Source organism: Saimiri boliviensis, chromosome 4 (assembly GCF_048565385.1).
Source record: "Saimiri boliviensis isolate mSaiBol1 chromosome 4, mSaiBol1.pri, whole genome shotgun sequence".
NCBI lineage: Eukaryota > Metazoa > Chordata > Mammalia > Primates > Cebidae > Saimiri > Saimiri boliviensis.
Genome location: NC_133452.1, coordinates 159,123,435 through 159,144,328, shown reverse-complemented (window position 1 = coordinate 159,144,328; position 20,894 = coordinate 159,123,435). Strand labels below are relative to the sequence as shown.

The following is a 20,894-nucleotide window of genomic DNA, read 5'->3' as shown; positions in this document are numbered from 1 at the left end:
TGCTGGCATTACAGGCATGAGCCACCACTCCAGGTCCACTCTTGTATTTTAATATTTTACATGGTATAGTATTTAGCCACCACTGAAGCTTAACAACTTTTACAAGCAATTTATGTTTCCATTTCAGGTGGACAAGAGCCAAATGATTAAAACATTTAACACTATGTCGAAAGACCTGGTTACACCATTGCTTCAGAAACTAAGCAATCTATTTTTTTCAAGGAGCAAATGTGTAAGGATTGGTTAATATATCCAGACACTGTTAAAATTTTGGTCTTTGAAAATAGGCTACGACATATGGAGTCAAACATTGTCTTACAGAAAGTTACTCATGAGTCAATTTGTTTAAGGCATGAAATATTTTCCATTCAAGGGACAAATGAAGTTGCTAGAAACTAGGAATACTGGGCCACCTTGGTTTTTGGTGGGTTTTTGATATATTACTTCTTTTTATGTAAGTTTAAAGCATGCACATAAATGCAAACCCCAATCTTCTGTCCTATGTGTGTTTCCAAGAGTATGGATGATGTATCTGGCATGTATCCAGTACTTACATGCAAAACATTTTTCCAACCTCTTTCACGTGCATTAATTTAATCACCATGACAACCCGTTAAAAATGCACTATTGAGATTCCCATGTTATGGATGAAGAAACTGAGGCACAGAGCAATTGAGTATCTTTCCCAAAGGTACACAGCTAGTAAAAGGCAGGGCTAGGAATCAAAGGCGGCCATGAATATCTATTAAACCCAGTCTCCCCGACCCTTTAGATCTAGTTAGACTGGCTCTCATCTCCCCATCCTTGCCCTGTGTGAAGAAAGTCCAGTGTCCTTCTCAAATGACGATGAACACCCAAGGACCTGCATTCTCAAGGTTTTATCTAGCTCCCAATTTTTGGGTTTTTTTTTGGCTTAGTTCTGTGCACACAGGGAAAAATGCAAACCACTTAAACTGAATATTAGTTATTCACCACTTCTTCCCTCTCTTTCATTACCCTTTCATTTATGCTGAGAGAAGAAAATCTCTCTAGTTTTTTTTTCTACTGCTGGGCAGTTCATTCTGTCTTTCCTAGCCTTGTCTCCTTGTAATTCGTGTCCTCGGGGTCTAACTTTGTCCACTGGACTGTTGATCAAGATAGTTTTCTAGGCAAAGCTAGCTCCTTTCCTAAGAGAAATCCTGTTGCTTGTTAAGAGACTGATACCCTTCTTCTCGTATGGGCACACAAACACGGAGGTGCTACAGCTTCCATTATGATTAATATAAAGTATTACTATTGATGATTAAACAGCTGCCATAATTGAATGAATGTGACACATGTTCGCTGACTTCTTAGAACAGAGGCAGAAGCAATCTAAATTCAAATGACATCAGGTTAATTCATTACAGTCTTAAATAAATCCACAAAGAGGCAATTCTTTTCTTTGTATTTGAGAATTCATGTTTAAATGCTTAACGATTAAAAAAAATCACATACCTCTACCCTGCCAATGAGGTTGTCAATAGAGATGACAAGTGTTAAAAAATCATGTCAAAACACTATTAGAAAAAAACAGGTGAAGGATATAATTGGGGGCATATACAAGTTACTAAATCATATCTATCTAATCCATATAAAAATGAATTTTCAAAACATCACCTACTTCTGAACCAGTGAACATGAATTATTCACATGGCCGTATATAGTAGGATGACTAAAAAGAATAGGAGAGATAAAAGATTTTTTTAAAATGTAGGAAATGGAAATATGTCTCAAAAATTGCTGGTACACTGGGAGTCACATGGAAATATTTCTTAAGCACTGATGTGCAAGGCCGCCTAAACTGGGATGAGTTTGGTACTCCCTGGACCTGTGCAGTACATGGCCGGAGCGGCGTTCGAGGCGGAGCTGTGTTTAGGTACTCTGTTAAACAAAGACCGTAAAAGATAAAAAGTAATTCAGCTTTGGAAAACCAGTCTTTGTCCTCACAGTAACTGAAGAAAAACTGCATTAAGGATATTACAGTTACATATAAAACATAAATAATCATTACGGGCAGTAAACAAAAGTTCAAAATGAGAGGTATAGCTAGCATAGGCTCCAGGAACAGCACATAGGAGGAGGTCCTTCAGAGTGAGAGCAAGGACTGTCATTAGCAGTCATTGTGCCACCTGAATTTGACTGGATGAATGAATGTTTGCTGAGTGAATGGCTGTGGGGGGTTGAATCAGTTGTGGGCTGCTTAAGAGAAGGAACTTCATCTTATGTGAGAGCAGTATACCCTTACTACTTGACTGAATGCCTGTACCTACTGAGTGCTCAATTCATGTTTAGCAAATTAATGGTAATTTACAGAAGATAGCAGGTTAAACTGGAGACTACTACTATGTTCATCTGAAAGCGAAGGGGAAGAGTCAGAAAAAGGAAGACAGAGACTACTGGGGAACAACTGGTGGGATTCCAGGACAGGCTGAGGGGATGTGACTGAGAGGTTAAGGGCAGGAAGAGCTTTGCGAAGAGAGAGAGAGCTCTCTCCTGAGACAGGAAATAATGACAAAAGATACTGAATGAAGCACGGAATTATTTTCAAGAGCAAGGGAGAGAATGGCAAAAAAAGGGCACGGATGTCTCCATCTTCCTACTTAGTGGAGATGATAATACGCATTTCAAAGTGCACAGGTCACTGTCAGCAAAGACTACTATTAGCATGCAACAGGAGTGAGAAAGGAGCAAGTAGAATCTGAGCCTTGGAAATGGCAGAGGCGGAAAGTAATCATCGTGGGTGTTGGGGGTGGAGGTGGCACGCCAGGGAGAGCTAGAAAGTGGAAAAACAAAAAAAAAAAACAACAACTGTAGATATGAACTGTGGTTTTCAAACTCATGTTTCAATTGTTCAATACTTTTATCACAATCTGTGCTAGGCACTGCGGAGGAGCTGGAGAAATGTACGATATGGCTCCTGTCCTGAAAAGTTAAATAACAACCCAGAGACGTTAGATGATAGAATATGAATATATGCCAAAAAAGGGGGTCCGAGATAAGGGCAAATGTTCCATAATGAGAACTTTATTACATACTAATTTTTCTATTAAAGTTTAATAATTTTGTCCTCTACCGTTTCTGTTGTTTACAGGCAATACGAGTCATTTTCTGGCTTTCATATGGAAGTAGTTATTTTAGTAGATGTTTGAGTTCTTTTCTTTGTGAAAAAATTGCTTCTCCTCAAGGTTCAATGAACAAAACAGGTCACAGGGCTTTGGCTGAACACGGAGTCGTTTCTCAGGTAGACAAAATAGACTCTTTTAAACAAATACTCTTTGTATGAAAGCACGATGGCTTTCCAGAGCTAGGCAACCCACAACTGTGACTACTGTCCAGCCGTGCAGAGGCTGGGTCTGAGAGCGTTAAACCAAAAATCAAGTTATTGTTGCCTCTCCTTTAGTTCAGTACAGCTTTTCTGTAATTCTCTAGAGCTAGGCAGCTGACAGCATGGATTTTTATTGAAGAAATGCTATGACATTTGTTCTAAATGTCGTATTTCTCCCCCACAAACTAAAAATAGCATGTCACCATACCCCTACCCCTAATAAAATTGTTGGCTGGGAAATGACATTGATAAGCAAAATGAAGCATATAACCTTTTCTCTCCTTTTCTATAAATGTTTTATTTATTCCTAAGTAACAGTTGGTATCTTTTGTAGGCTGAGATCAGAGGGACAAATCAGTAAATTTTACTGCTGAAGTAGTCTTTGCAGTATGGGACTGTCATTTTTAAAGCACGTTTCAGGCAGGCACTGCTGTCATTTGAGGAGTGATGGAGTGACTGACAGAAAATATCTGTAGAAATAATGTGTGCTCTCATCGTAATGTGACATTTTATGAGCAGTCTGACTGTTTTCATTACTCTGATTTCAGTCTGGGGAAGAGTAACTTAGAAAGCCAGTGATGGAGTGTACGCAGAAGGCCTGTCAGGACGAAGTTGACGGGACAAAACCTAAACGTGGGCTGTGATATTTCATAGGACTTCATGGCAATTACCTGAAACCATTTGAAGTAACAGGCGGACTTGACTGCTCTGATCAGTCCCAAGGTCACTGGTTTAACTGATAAGAGCGTTTGGCTAACTGACACACTCAGAGCCAAGTTTAAAGCAAGCTTTGTGGAGGCTTTGGCTGCATTTGCCTTCACTGTCCCAACTAGGTTTTGTTTCAAGGGTAAAGATTTGGTCACACGGGGAAAATTTCATTACAAGAAACTTCATACCTACACTGGTCCCTTTTGAGAACACGGCTCTGGACTAAAGGAAATGGCCATGGAAGCAAGCTTGTACCAGATGCTCGCTGAGGAGGCATCAGGGGTTTTTATTTTCAGCAAGGCAAGTAAGGAATACCTGGGTACTCCTGTGAATACCAGAATACCTTGCTGAGTGTTCATAGTGCCCAACCCCCATTCTTTTCATGTTCCCAAAAGCGTGCTGTTTGGCAGCTGTGCAGTTTATGTGGGAAATCATCAGATTTTCACCATTACTAGTTTAGACAGGAATGTCTGGAATATTTATTTGTTATTTGGCTGGTGGACATTTTGGAATTCCCGAATTACACCAGATTGATAGGTCCGATGGACTCACTTAATGAGTCACCTTGCCAACTTCCCAGTGAAGCCATGACAGTGGCTTCTTTACAGTCAGTGTACACAGTCACTTTCAGAAAGGCCTGCTGGCATCACTCCAAATGTTCAATTACTTCTACCAGCATAACTTAGCAGTGCAATTAGACATTCCAAGGCTTTGTGGGAATGTGGTTCATGAGACTTGAGGATGTGTCACTACCAAATGCTGCAAGACAGCTAAGTACAGATTACTGCAACCAGGTGAGTCAACTGCTCTTTCCACTGTCTATCGCCAAAGTAATTTTATTATATAAGTCAGCATTTAAAAATGTTTTTTTGGGGGCCAGACATGGTGGCTCAGGCCTGTAATCCCAGCACTTTGGGAGGCCAAGGAGGGCAAATCACTTGAGGTTAGGAGTTTGGGACCAGTCTGGCCAACGTGGTGAAACCCCGTTTCTATTAAAAAATACAAAAAAAAAAAAAAAAAAAAATTAGCCAGGCATGGCGGTGGTGTGTGGCTATATTCCCAGCTACTTGGGAGGCTGAGGCAGGAGAATCACGTGAACCTGGGAGGCAGACATTGCAGTGAACTACGATTGTGCCACTGCACTCCAACCTGGGAGACAAAGTGAGACACCATCTCAAAAAAGAAAGTCTTTTGAAGTAAATGACATTTCCCATTCTACTGTAACTCCTAGCCCTCCAAATGTCTACTGACTGTAAGCTCCTCGAGGAAGGCTTCTATCGTAATGAACTGTATCCCTAAGCACCCAGCGGGTACACAATATATACTGATACCTCCTTTATAATACCAAAGCTAATGCCCCTTATGCTACAAGATATAAAACTTCATCCAATTATTATAGGACTTTTAACTAAAAATTCAGTCTTCACAGAGTTTATTCTTTTTTAGTCATGAATGGAACTCTTTTAAAATGGGCAAGTATGTGTATTTATTTTTTGGTGAAATACTCTACAGTTTGCCTGTGTCTTGCCTGTTCCCGCTCCCTGCAACGAAATTTTATTATTTATTTCTAGGGACTTTTTAATCAGCATACTATCACTCTTTGAAATTACAGATGCTTTAAAACTAATTATTTTCTTCAACTTTGAAAATGTATTCAGTGTTTTTTTTAAAGCCTGCAGCAGTAGTTACTAGTAAAAAAAGAAAAACATATCCAGAAAAACCTGTAACTAAAAAAACAGGCTAAAATATCAATTTGTCTGGAACTCTCGACTATAGTACTGTGATTCCGTGCTTTGTTCGGGATATACAAAACACAACAAATCCTTCTGAATTTCATAAAACAACCACACAGTCTTCTGTATATATTCTGTTGTATATGAATTAGGTTACTTAGATTTTTTTTGACCAGCTGGTGATTAACACTTTCCACTAGGCTGGAATTTTTTAGAAGGAGTAATTAAGAGTATTTATAAGGTGAGGCAGAAAAGGACAATTCCAAATTCACAGTTCCAGAGGTCCAGGATTTTCACTTCACGGCTCCTCAGTGAACACAGGGTCCCTTCCCTTTCGGTCCCTTCGTAAACACTCCCACCGTCTCGTCTGCTTCCCATCCCCCTCGGAAACAAAACATTTATTAACTGAAGCTTCCAACTGTGACAGAAATTACAGTCATGTTAATGGTACAGATGGTGTAAAAAATGCAATCTAAAAACATGATTAAAAAACACAGGAGCTAGGTAACCCAAGTTCATCTCAGATATGGCCGACCACATATCTATGAGGAAGGAAATACACGTTTTTGGTTAATTAGTTTGCTTTTATCCATCCCCGTAATTAGAACATGCTTTCCCCCTACTTAATCCTAAAACAGTCATTAGATTTAATAAACCTTTCTAGATTGCACAAATGAGAAAATGAATTAGTTAAAAAGTAAGCATTAAGCTGTATTAGCAATGTGATTATAACATTCTGTGAATAAAAATGCTTTTGTTTAATTATTAAAGACAAAACATACTATTTTATAGCTTGTTGCAAAAGATTCTACATGCTTTTCTTCCTTCTTCCTCATGTCGCTTCATAAGGTAGTAAAAACACCAATATTGCCTCCACAGATTATATTTCACCAAATGGAAGTGATTATTAATCATTCTTTCCAGAAATCAACTCATAATTGCTTCTCCTTAAGTCACAGTACAGTCAGGATTCCACAGGACTCAAGGAGAGAGGGTGGTCTTGGTTGCTGGGCACTCACCAGGAAGCTCAGCTTCCACCGCTATCAAGGCTTGCGGGAATTAACAGTGGACAACGGAAACAGAGCTAAAGGGTAGAGTTCATTGTTCTTATTATTTCCACCTCTACGCCTTTGTGTGATGGACAGATTTCCCATGGAGTCCAGAATGGGCCCCTAACTCCACAAGTCCCATGACCCCCATCATACTCTATTTGCCAATCTCATAAGAAAGTTAGTTGTATGGTGATAATTTTCAGATAATCGAATGTTAAAATCACTTTTAACATTTTAACAGTTAGTAAAAAGCAACAGACTGATAAAGTTGTGGACTCAAGCTTTATAGGTTTTTACCTTGTTGAGCTGTCTTTATATTAAATAAAATGATCTTTTTTGTTTATCCAGAAACATCGGGGGGAAAAAAAATGACCTTATGTTTTAAAAACTCAAACTGGTCCTTGCCTAGACTTGGTGATGCTGGCACAGCTAAAGACCACCCGTTGGACAGTAGGTTCCAGGTACTGATTTCCGCCCGCCCCCCCAGCCCCTGCAATCGACTCCTAACTGCTTGCTGAAGACGACTTTGGTCATGACATCCATAAACATGATTACTGACGGACCATGGACATGGGTGGGCTTCCAAAAATGCAAACTTGGGTCTGAATCAGACAAAAACACTACAGGGGAAAACAGAAGGTGTATTTTTATTACAGAACCAAAGTAATCTGGATAGAAAGGTACATTCAAGCGTGTCTTAGAGGGACCAGTCTATCCCACAAATAACATTAGAGGCTCTCAAAATGATTCTACGTGTTTCCCACCTCTCTCCAATGCTTAACCTTAGGGTCCAATTGGCTCTTTCCACCTTTATTCTGAGCTGAACCTACGTGAAGTTGAAGGATAAATTGGAAAGGTTAGGGTCTAAAGTCAAAAACACCTTTTCCTCCTGGGCTCTGGGACATGAACTGTGATTTTTTTGGTGATTTTTATGAAAGAATGGTATTCCATGAAGACATTAGTCGGTCATGTCAGCCATCTTATTATTCTAACTTAAGAGCAAGGAAAAATCCAAGACCCAGAAAGCATGCGTTGCAGCTCAGACAAATGCCTGCTCCCTGCTGCAGTACGTGACGATGTTTTCTTTTACTGGTCAACTGTATTACATGGAGTCCAGACCCATTAAGGAGAGATGGATGTAATGTTGGATATTAGCAGTTTAGAAGGGTACAATCAATCTCAAAGCTAGTTTTCACATGCGTTTATTTTATTTAGAAACCTTACATTCTAGTCCACTAGAACCTTTAGGAAATACCAGTCTTTGTGTTGCCTAGTGTCAACAGTACTGAACTGTAGAATCAGCCATAAACCAGCTGCGTGATTTTATTTTATTTTGAGACAGGGTCTCACTCTGCAGTCCAGGCTGAGTGCAGTGGCATAATCGCAGTTTACTGCAGCCTTGAACTCTTGGGCTCAAGTGATACTCCCATGTCTGCTTTTTTAGTAGCTGGGACTACAGGTGTGTACCACCATGCCTGGTGAATTTGTGATAGTTTACTGTAGAGATGGGGTCCTGCTACGTTATCCAGGTTGGCAGCCATGTGATTTTAGACAGAGCCTTTGCTTCTTTGGGCTGTGAAGTGGTGAGATAAAGTGATCTGCATGATTCTTTCTAACTACTTGATATCATTCTATCACTCTACTTTCTAACATCACAGATTGCAAATCTGATTTCCCATTCTTTGCTGAGACTACCTCGGTCCCCTAAAAAGCAGCTAGGAATTAAGAATAAACTGCTCCTTCACAAGTGAGCTGGAATAAAAGGGAAGGGTGTGAAGACAGGCACTTGACCTAAAGGTTACTAGAGAATTCTAGTTTTCTGGGATGTTGTTAACCAGTTTCACAAGAGGGGAAAAAACCCATCTTTTCTCATAATAATGTTACGAAGCGTTTGGAATTTTTCTAAGGAGTTACTACAAAGGAGGTATTTATTCTAAATGTGAAAAGATCAGCTCAGTAAATGAAGACATTTACTTTATTACCATAATTTAACATTTTTATAGACTTTCTGCTCTTCGTCATTGAGAACAAACACAGAAATCTGGACACTTTCAACAGTTAGGACATTGTTCGGAGAAGGAAAATGTGACTGCCTGGAAAGAGAGGCCATGAATCAAGTGTATGCAAATGAGCTCCAGGCCCCCAGCTCTGCGGCCCTCGTAAGAACTTGTGTAAGACACGACAATCCCGAAGGCTCTAGGCAGCCTAAGGGGACATGACCACCTAGGGCTCAGGCCTAGCAAAGCAGAACTTATTTTGGACAAGTCATGAGGTTGAAATCACTTTGGGTAAATCTCAAATTTAAAGCAAATAAGGATACTTCAAACAGAAAATCTTAGAAAATATGGAAAGCTAGGGCACATCCCTTATTTCCCTCCTCACCCCAACCCTCAATTAACCTCGTCTCATCTTTGTTTTTTTTGTTTGTTTTAGAGACAAGGTCAGTCTCACTGTGTCACCCAGGCTGGAGTGCAATGACATGATGATCATGGCTCACTGCAGCCTCAACCTCCTGGGCTCTGGCGATCCTCCCACCTGAGTCTCCCAGGTAGCTGGGCCCGTAAGTACATGCCACTAAACCCAGCTAATTTTTTTTTTTTTTGTATTTCTTGTATAGATGGTGTTTCGCCATGTTGCCCAGGCTGATCTCTAACTCCTGGGCTCACGCAATCTGCCCGCTTTGGCCTTCAAAGTGCTAGGATGACACGCCTGGGCCACCACGCCCAGCCTCATCTTCAGTTTTTAAGCAAAGGTGATTCAGTATAAAATGTCACTGGAATGCCAGAATCCATGCCCAGGATATGAAACTGGCCTCCGCTGACCACGGCACAGTATTCAGCATTTGCTATTGCTTTAAAAACAGTTTTTCTTTTACGTGACTTTACTCTTGTGCCGGGAAAATAACATTTGCATGTCTAAGCTCCATGACATTTGACCTTCACGAGTCTGTGAGGCTGGCGAAGAGGATGCTGTGCAGTTTTACACCACTTACACAGATCTGAAAACTGAGGATCAAAGAGAGTTGTCTGTCTAGCTGGTGAGCTGATTCACAGGTCAAGTGCTTTGTAGAAAGTACTACACAGGTGAAAGTAATACGGCGCTGTGGGCACATATCTATAAATGAAGGCAAAATTCACAACTTCACACAGAATGGTATCTCAGTCTTTTCTGAATACCGCATATCGACTAAACTTGTGCTGCTTTTCAGCATCTAACTCTCTGTTCCCTTAGCCATAACTGAGGGGTTCCTCCCACTTGACACCAGAATGTCAGGCTACTCAGCATTGTGAAATGCACTGTTCTACAACCTGAGTCAGTCCTGACAGGCTGTCACCAGGCATTCAACAGAGAGCAGCAACACACACAATTACCCTCCTGACTAGGGTCCCTTGAGACAGAGGTCTGGAGAATTCTGGCACGAAGAAACAGTGTTTGCGACAATCAATAGTCTTTCGGGGTGACTTAATGTGGAAAGAAAACAGCATTAAACAATTATGCTGCACATGAACGTTCTATATAAGAGTATACAGTTGATCATTTTTATGGTTCCATAAAAATTCATTTGCTTTCGGGTATTACAAATACACCAGGAAACGGAACCATCTAACACAGGCAAGCCACCACCTAAAAAATAAAAGCCTGACAAATTCAAAAAATAAAATCTCAATTTTCAACCTAAACCACATCAAGTCAATTTTGTTTAAAAACAAAAGCTAAGCTTTCGTTTCAGGCTGCCAGTCACCCTCATTTTTCTTCAACAGAAAAATTAACAAAGGAACTCTTGTGATGAAATGCTAATATTAAAGGTTTATAGGGTCCCACCTTGCACTCCTGAGACATATTTATCATTACAGACACACTTGCTTTCATGACACAACACTTAAATGGAAAAGAGTAAAAGACCTACTGACTAGAGAAATGCTGAGAGGAAAAAAAAACCTTTCGGAAGTTTATGACCGTGTGTGTTTGTAACTTTCCTAATTTAGGCAGACTGACTTATGCTATTGGCTGCTTTTAGTTTTGACCTTCTGGCAAAATCGCGTCTTTAGCTTCTAAGAGGTGAAATATGACTACAAGAAGTACAAATGTAGAGATTTTTGTTTCACCATCTGAGAAAAAGGATTAGGGCAAAGCAGCAAATTAACCATGTTCCCTACATTTTGAGCCTGATAGAATGATTATTTGGTTACATTCTGCATAGATCATGCATTCTTCTCTATAACAAGGCAAATTAGATATTTATGCTTCTATTCCAAACAAAGCAGACACGATGTCTGGCAGGATTTTTTTTTCTACGCTAGTTACAACTCTTGTAAGTAAAGCTTATGAGTTTTATCATGTGGCACTTCAACCCTGCTACATATAAACAATCTTTATGAGGGTCATACTGCTTCTTACTTAACAGTCAATAAAGGTCCCACTACCATTACCATCTTCAACTTCTTAAGTTTGTAAAAGTAATGTGCCTTGCTTGAATCTGCACACAGACTGGTTCGTATTTACTCAAGGTTGCTGTATTACATTGTGAACTTCTCTTTTTCTCCTAGAGCATTCTATTTGTACTTTTGTCCATGCTTTGGGTTCAAACTGTCAACAGCACTGCTCATGTCTGAATCTTCACACTACCTGGCACTATGCTCCTCTTACCCTAGGCACGTAGGCCACTGTCTCCCATAACCTGCTGAGCTGCTGCCAGTGAGGCTCCTTAGCCTATGAATCCAGCTAATCTCATATATTTCTTGAGCTCATCGTCGTCAGAATGAAGGGTATACTGGTGGCCACTAGTCCACCAGGAGGCAGGTGCTAGACTTAGTTATGCTACCATAAACCCTGCTGCTTGGGGGGAAACCGGGCACTCCAGACGCTATAGTGTCCCAGTCTTCTGTCAGACTGGCTTGATCCAGACGAGTAGAATTTTTTTCTTCTTATGGCAGCTCTAGCTAAGTACTATTGGCTTACCTAGAAATCTAGGTACTCAGAGAGGACCCTGTCCTACCTGCTTGCCTGTATCTCGAGTAAGCCCACCTCTTGCCAGGAGGGGAGAAAAGGAAGCAAAGAACTGGCAGTAAGATCCTGATTCTTTGGCATCTAACTTGGAATCCGGTACAAACCAAGAGTCATCGCTGGGAACACCTAGACCAGTCTGGTGCACATGACTGAGGACCAGCTATTGAAATCTTTCTCCTTCCTTCTTTTTTTGGGAAAAAAAAAAATTCAGATCCACCAGGCACCAATTTATTTATAAGATATGATGAAGATTAATGACTAGTAAAAATGGCATTAAATAAACAAGCGCCGATGTTTTCAGTATAAGATTTAAGAGACATAAAATTATTCTGTCAAATTCCTAAATGCTTACTCCTACTTCTATAGGTACCTGATTTTGGGTCAATATGTTTGTGGACGGCCTGCGTCCCAAGTTCCAAACTTTGAGCAGTGTGGGCTGGGCCCCTCCTACCACCACATCCCACTCACAGTCTTAAGGGCTACTGAGCGAATAAAGCCTGAGCTGACCCTCTTATGTGGATCATTTCTCCGCCCCTTCTTCCTAACCTCATTCCTAAGGTTTCTTCCCCATCCATAATGACAGTGTTGCTTCATGCCAAGACTCTTCCTTGGCATGAAGTTATGAGGAATACACAGTGAATATCTGCCAAATGAACTAATTCCTGTCTGACAGTGTCACTGGTTTAAAGACATTCGTTTAAAAATTATTAAATACGCACTATATGTCAGGCACGGAGTGAACTGCTGGGACATACAATTTATTCTTAAGTAGCTTTTGGCCTAGTGGGAGGATATGAAAGTAAACAACCACAATTCATTGGGACAAATGTCATGGCAGAGGGAAGCACAGGGTGCTTTCAAGGCACATAAAGATGCCACCTATTCCAGGCTGGGTTTGTAAGAAGCAAAGGCTTTGTGGAGGTGCCTGGGCTGAGTCCTGAAAGATTAAAAAACATTTCGCTAGCAGAGAAAGTAGGTCAGGAGCCTGAAACATAAAATCTGCAAAGATGCAGAAGTAGACAGAGCTTGGCATGATCCAGAACGAAGTAGCTCAGTCAGGATTAAATATAGCGTGCAAGGGGGGAGTGGTGAAATCTAAGGCTTGCTTAGTGACATGGTTTGGCTGTGTCCCCATTCAAATCTCAACTTGAACTGTAACTCCCAGAATTCTCTGGTGCTGTGGGAGGGACCCAGGGGGCGGTAACTGAGTCCTCGGGGCCGGTCTTTCCCAGGCTCTTCTCGTGATAGTGAGTGAGTCTCACGAGATCTGATGGGTTGACCAGGGGTTTCCGCGTTTGCTTCTCCCCTCATTTTCTCTTGCTGCCACCAAGTAAGGAGTGTCTTTCACCTCCCGCCATGATTCTGAGACCTCCCAGCCATGTGGAACTGTAAGTCCGATTAAACTTATTTTTCTTCCCAGTCTTGAGTATGTCTTTATCAGCAGCCTGAAAACGGACTAATATACAAAGCAGGACAAGGTTTTAAGGAATCCAGTGTTTTTTAATGCTGAGCACTAGTGGTGCTGTGAGCACGACAGTGCTTTGCTGTGGCAGACTGTGCGACACTGAGCATGTTTGGCACCTCCCGCGCCTAGCAGCATAGTGCCAGTAGCACCACTAGCAACAACCAACCTCTCCTTATTTCCATGTACCCCCTTGACACAGTGGCACCAACCCCGACTGAGAACCCCGGGTAGAAGACGGATAATTTGGTCAGAAAGTGAACAAGGCTCTTGGAAACATGCAGTGATACCAGTTTGACTGAATTAAAGTTGTATCATAAAGGTATGCCCAAGGAGGGGTGGGGAGGACATCAGCCACATCCAAGGTGTGTCCAAAGAAAACCATGTCCGTCCGACTCCTCTAGCATTTACACTCGGTCTCAGTACAAGTAATCTGCAAGTAGCTTTGTCATAAATGTAATTCCAGCCAGCCAGAATTTACTTAGAATCTATTCAATGTCAACTATTAGCCTAGGTTCCTTTAAGGGTGTTCGAAGATGTAAGACACAGTCCTTACCCTTGAGAAATGAACAGTCTAGTTACTAAGATATAATTAAGCAAACACACAAGGCAGTAAATAATCTAGTGTTTGACAGTGTATTATTCACATGTTTCATGGAAACACTTGGCAATTAAATGAATTCCTCTACATTCCTTCTCCTTGATCTTCCGTATGTACCCAAATCCTCTATCAGAAGATTACAACAAAGAAACAAAAAGTCAGCATAACGCTGAGATTATCAACAATTATCTGTGCCTATTTGCAGTCTTTGCCTTATTAAGGTTTGTGAAGAAAATACCCTTGTAATTTACCTGAGGGGAAACAAGATAGTCTTGCTTGTAATCCATGATCTTCACAATTTATTAGGTTTTTATTTGCTTTCAGATATTTTCTAAAAGTAAAGATTTTAACGAAAGGCAAGTAGGCTGGGAGTAGTAGCTTACATTTGTAATCCCAGCACTTGGGAGGCTGAGACGGGAGGATCACTTGAGCCCAGGAGTTTGAGACCAGCCTGGGCAACACAGTGAGACCCCATCTCTATGAAAAATTAAAAATTAGCTACATGGTGGTGCATGCCTGTGGTCCTAGCTAACTCGAGAGGTTGAGGTGGGAGGATTGTTTGACCCTGGGAGGTGGAGGCTGCACTGAGCCATTTTCACACTACTAGAGTCCAGCCTGGGTGACAGAGCTAGACCCTGTTTCAAGGGGGGGGGGGGGGGAAGGAAAGAAAACAAAGGCACAGTACAACTGATTTTGTACTAAAGGTAGAAGTTATTTTTCTCTGCCTTTTCTTACTCTTTAAGTCTTTCTTGGGACATGCTGATGATCAGGAATAACCACAGCTAGTAATTCTGCTGTAAGTAACATCCTCTGTTCTATTCCCAATTCCCTTCCTTGACGACATTGTGCATTTTACTGGATGACTTGCTCACAAGTGAAATGGGCTTCTGCCAGAAGGGAGCACTTTCCCATGATTTGTGGATCTCTTTGGAGGGTCAGAAGTCATCCAAAGGAGCCACTTAAAGGCAAAAGAGCCAATTAAAAATAATTTTCAGGGACACCATAATTGACAAGTTCCAGAATGTGTGCTGGAAAACAGAAAGGTTCATTACCACACAAGAATCAACAATTAGTAGTTAATAATTTGACTTAAATCCGTCTCTTTTGTTAAAATGAAAATAGCCAGGGAGATTCTCCTATTGACCCTTTTCAATAATGTATATCTTGTAATGGATGTGCTTCTCACATTCTCTGTTGAAAGCAGGCTTGAATGTGGATGACTGCAGACAGCGCGAGGTCACTGAGTCCATAAGCAGCAAGAAGGGCACACAGAGGGGAAAAGGAGAAGCTGGCTGCTGGAGGAGGCAAACTGGACTTCACCATGTTTTCTGGGGTGGGACCTGACTTTGACCTCATGTATACAGATGGGCTTGACTGAGCTCATCTATGCTTATGTCCAGGTGCTATGTCTTACGGTAATATATTTTTTTCAACTACCATTGAAAGACATGAGAAATGAAACATGAAAATATTTAATAATTCAGTATTTTCAAGTGTCTAGACTACTGAACATATTATCCAAGAAATTATTTAGAAGAAAGGGAAAGGAAATAGGCAAGAGACTTTACGAGTCCTGACTCTGAATCGGTTGTTTTCAGAGTTTTAGTTCTCACAGAGTAGATACTATTTTCCCTGTTTCACAGATGACAAATGTGAGGGTCAGATAGATCAGGGAACGTGCCCAAAGTTTCACAGCTAGTCAATGAGAGAAAGCATTTTCCAAGCCAGGTTCACTTGGCTGCAAAGCACTTACTCTTTTTGATACACAGCATGCTGCCTAGATGTTTCGGCACATTTGTATTACAAAAATGTTAGAAATAAAATTATGTTTGTTAAAGGATAGGCATTTAAAAAGCTCTGGGTTGGGGTTGTCTGTGGATGAAATTATAAAATGATAGTTCCCCCCAAAAGACACATACACGCACGCACGCACGCGCACATGCAATGTTGGTTATTATGGCTGCGTCACTGAATTTATTTGGAAGGACCATCTTCTTTCGCATGACAGAATACAGATGGCCATAAACTATTTACCCAGACATTTTGAGGGTGAGGGAATGCAGTCACCATTTGAAACAAAAATACAACTCTAGCAATACATATGAAAGTGAATTACTTTGTTAATGTGAAAGGGAAGAGGGGGAAAATGAATAAAACAGCAAGAATACAACTGCGAGGAGACTAAAAGGAACAAGGGGTAACTCTGAGACAAGGCATATGTGTAGGCTAGACAGAGAGCCGTTTTAGAAATGTTTATAAACAATGATGTTTGTGGAATGGGAAGCTGAATAGCTGTGATATTAGGGCTTTCCACTCCTGGAAAAATATGGACACCATGGCTTACAAGTTATTTGATTTTGACAAGCATCTTCCTACTTCCTCTAACATTTGGTTAGAAACCTACTGAAGTGATTGCTTTAAATAAGAAAAAAGATTCACATTCTACATGCGTTTTATTTCCTAAAACACCCCTAAATTATACAGGTTCTCTGAAAAGATAAGTATCTCAATATTTAGAAGATGACTTTAGCCTACTGTTTAAGGGTTTTTCATGCCTTAACTCCTTTAAAAAATCCTAACAGGCTACAAAATAGAAAATAAATTAAGGAGGATAGTTCCTTTATACGATAAATCTGCATTTGGTAGTGACAGTCAAGTACAAACTGTAAATAACCTAAAAAACTCCTAACTAGTAATACACAGGTTAATCAACTATGATTAAAAATAAATAGGTTTTTTTTGCCATGAACAATATCTTTAACTCAAAATTAAATAATTGCAGCATACTAGGCAAACTATAAAATAAGGAATTTTTAAAGGCAGAGAATGATGTTCTTTCTCCATTATAAATCTGATGAGTCTCGGTGACCTTTTGTTCACATGAACACTGACAAACTCTGCATAATGCATGACTGTCCCAACCCCCTTCTCCTCCCAATAGTTCCTGCTTTGATTCTAATCTGTATTCTAGGGTCTGGGGTGGGACACTTTCGTAAGCGGTGGGGGCGAGGGGATGGCAATGGTAGACCCTGGTCAGGGCTGTCAGAAGCCTTGGAGTCCTCTGGGAAGAGCAGAGGGCAATAATTTATTACAGTATAGGAGAGACAGCTGGGAAGTAATTCCTCCGTGTTATCTTGATGATTGGAGAAGGAGTCAAAGAAATAACACGAGTTCAGTGCTATGAAGGAAAAAGCACTGGACAGTGATTTGGATGGGTATCCACTTGGTTTTCTTGGTTACAATTTAAGGCAGATGTGAAACTCAAAAAGGTACCTTGGGACCATCGTGTTCTTGGTAAAGTTGCCACAAATGCCACAACAGCTTAGAGAAACCCCGAAATACTGGTCTTGGAAAAAAAAATTAGACAGTTTTAGCTCTTAGGGGAAAGAGCAATAGATTTATTTGATGAAATAATTAATAAGTCATGGTCCCCACAACCATTTTCAGGCATGAAGCTAGCACTGAATACTTTGTGCTTTCAAAGTTTCGAATGACCTTCCGTTAAACTTTCATAACAAGATTCCTTTAAAACACATTTATGCTTTGCTATTAACACTACTAATCATACAGTGATTAATAATAGGGGTGGTAATGGCATTACTTATGAATCCTAGAATTAAAATTAGGTGTTCGTCTCCATCCTACCCAACAGCCTGGAGTGTGTCAAGACATCGGACCATGCAGAATCTTATTGTTTGTATTTTCAATGTCTTGTGCATCAAGACAAGAAATGAATGAGTTTTAAAAACCTGTATATAAAGACTGTTGAGTCCTAGCATAAGCACATTGCTTACACACATATGAATCTGTGCTGTGACACTAGGTACAAGTATAGAGGACGCCTAACTTCACTTAAAGTCTAAGTAAACACAAAGCATGGCCTACAGTGATTTCCCTGCATTGGAGAACCGGACATATGTCTCGTCATCCTTCGGACAAGCTGGTAACATTAAAAGGAGACAATACCAGAGTAAACACTCATATATTCATGATGAGACAAAAACATTAAAATTCATTAAAATGTTACAAATAAAAAAGTCACTTTTGTTTTGGTATTTACATACTTGAAAGAGGTTTATTTGGCGTTCTGGGAGGTTACTACATTTCCAGTCAAAGTCTACCGATGACTTGCGGAGGGAGAGGAAAGCTGTCAGGTTCTCTAACTTCCCCATCTGTTCATGCCCCTCCTGGATGGCTCCCGTTCTCCAATGGAGAAGCGGAGCGCTGGCCTCTTGAAAGCTGTTTTTCTGGCACTGCCTTCCTGAGCTAAAGAAATGGTTTGGTTTAAAATACCTTCCCTTTTAGTCCTGTCCCAGCTTCAAGATGAATGTCCTTAATTTTAAAGAAGCACCGTCCAATAGTTTATATGTTGCTGGAAGAAGAAAATTATATTATGTTGTAATTATGTAGAGAACTAGCATATGGCTCTTTCCAGGGGAAAAGTAGTTTTTAACCCGTAAACTCTAGAAGGAACTTACATAAGAATAGAAATCCAGGCACCAGGAAACACATGTATTCATCATTTTATTGCTTCTTAAAATTTACTCTGACATGAGAGGAGAATGTATCATCGCACATACTCTCATGAATGTAGCAGATGAAATCCAGGAAAGTTTAATCAATAAAAATGACAGTACATATATTTCTATAGTACTTAAAGTTTATAACACGCACACATTATCTCATGTGACCCTCGCGTACAACTAAAACTAAGGGAAGGGATATTCTTCAATTTTAAGATAAGAAACCAGGCTAGAGGTTAATAAACATTTTTTTTTTTAAAGATAAAAAGCTCACTCAGACTATTATATCTTTAAATGAGGGTTAATCTGGAAATAGGCCAGTCAGTTTGAACCTATTTTTAAGATCATTCAGCTAGTTGGGAGGCAAACTCAAGACACAAACTCCGCCTTCTCTGAGGAAAATCAGCACTCTTCACAAATTCCTAGAATGACACCAGTGTGCCCATGGTCATAGACTATTTATACAAGATTTTTTACTCTCTAGTTTGGTTTGTCAATGCCACGTTCTTGACATTGGGCTTATTTTTAAAAATCACTTAATAGAATAAATGAAGCAATAATGGGATCTAAACTATTGGAAGAATCAGACAAAAGTAATTTTAAAATAAGAAAGGAGGAGCTGGATGTTAAAACACTAATTTTATTTCTGAAATTATTTTTTCCAGATTTCTACATGGTATTATCTTAATGTTTGAAACTCTTTCAAGATGTCAGTTTGAATCCCTGCATTACATTTTATACTGTTTCTGCTGGTACTGCTCATAGAGCTTACGTGACTAATTAAACCTCACTGCTATTACATTTCAAGCAGAAGTTGAAGTTTACTTATTTCTCAATAAAAACTATGATTGTCTGCCATGATACCCATGCATTATTCGATGATTGATTACTGTTACAGTGTGGATCGTGCTTTGTGTTCTGCAGCACACAAACATTAATCTTCACTTACTCTGCAACAGCATAATTCATTAAAATACATACTTTGATTTGGGGGCACATACAAGAAGATGTAACCACACGGGAATACAGTGTTGTTATGACAAAACATAATTAATAAAACATAAAATGTGTTTTATGAAGTTATGGTTTTAATTTGCTATCTCAAGAAATATACTCTAGCAATTCTGTACAAGGTAACTTCCCAGGAGAATTTAAATCCCCTAGGTAGTGAAAGGATTATGATTAGTACACACTAAATCTCTCTTAAATGGAAAAGGCCCTAGCAAATTTTTTAAGACCGAATTTGAGCTACTGGTAAGTATGACAGTCCTAAATCCGGAGCAAACTTTAACTTCTGAATTCCTATCTGGCCTCCGCTGGCCCCTCTTTTCCTCTTGACATTATCACACAGCAGGGGACAGAGTGGGCCCAGCCAGAGGCAGCACAAAAGAGCACGGCCACATCCGCCCCCAAGACCCCGGCAAATGGATGACCTACATTTGATGCAAGGAGTTCACATGAGAAAAAATTAATCTTCGTTGCAGCTTGCATTTAACCTGTATTTCAAGAGGCAATTAGAGATATAAAGTAAATATGGGCAAGTAAGTATTTCACACATACATCACTCTAAATTCATAGGAGACATCAGCAAAACTTTATGTGTTCATGGAAATGTGCACATGGCCTTCTTTCTCTTAATTTCAATCTTCATAAACAAATGCACTAGTGGGAGGTTAGTACAAGTAAAAACAGCATTAATGGGTCACATATTAATATTTATGTTTTACTATATAAAGACCTTGCATACATTATGACTGTTTTGCAAGCTGAATGAATAACTAATGTTACATTATGTATGGGTACATATTAAGCAGACATGTCTACACTTTCTTAGTTCAGGATATGATTAATGCAGCCTATCAGAAGCCAGATGGTGCAGAACCAGAACCATCAATCAAAATGAAAAGACCACTGCGTGCTATCCACAATGAGGTTCTCACAAATGGAGATTCTGTTCACAGACCCTAACTGGTAATAGGCAGAAAACGCCAAGAACATAGCTACACTGTCCCACTGGGATTAAAAAAAATCGTAGCTCAGGCTTGGCTGGATCGAAAATCTGGTGTAGGAATATTCATCCTGGAGTCCTGAGCACCAGGGTTGGGAAAACCCGAAGAAACCAACAGCCTGTCCCTAAGATTAAAAAAAAAAAAAAAAAAAAAAAAAAAAAGCGGCAGCTTTTTAATTATTTTAATAATGTTTGTAACTGCTGACAGTATCTGTCAAACAGTACCCATTTCCCATTTGATTTAGGATGGGACAGTGCCACATAGTAACAAAGCAGCTGCCACTGTCTGCCTGACACGTGAATTGGCATCTTGTTTCTTTTGCACAAGCTTTATTATAAATAACCCCAAATGCTTTAGTGTTACCCTGCAGCCTTTCTCTAAGCATCTATGGGAAACAATTTTAGTCTCTGTTATGTTTAATACTAACGACTATTTTTGGGGCAGTTGTAGGGA

The 20,894-nt window shown here is 40.0% G+C and overlaps 1 protein-coding gene and 1 long non-coding RNA gene across 6 annotated transcripts in view; one reads left to right on the top strand and one right to left on the bottom strand.

The window, feature by feature from the left end:
• Positions 1-20,894, bottom strand: part of CDKAL1 (CDKAL1 threonylcarbamoyladenosine tRNA methylthiotransferase) — a 731,789-nt gene that overhangs the window by 84,605 nt on the left and 626,290 nt on the right. The gene's annotated exons all lie outside the window — the stretch shown is intronic.
• LOC104651263 (uncharacterized) lies at positions 13,094-19,507 on the top strand. Its single transcript, XR_744750.3, has 3 exons — positions 13,094-13,234; positions 13,511-13,630; positions 15,114-19,507. It is a non-coding gene; the product is annotated as an uncharacterized LOC104651263 (long non-coding RNA).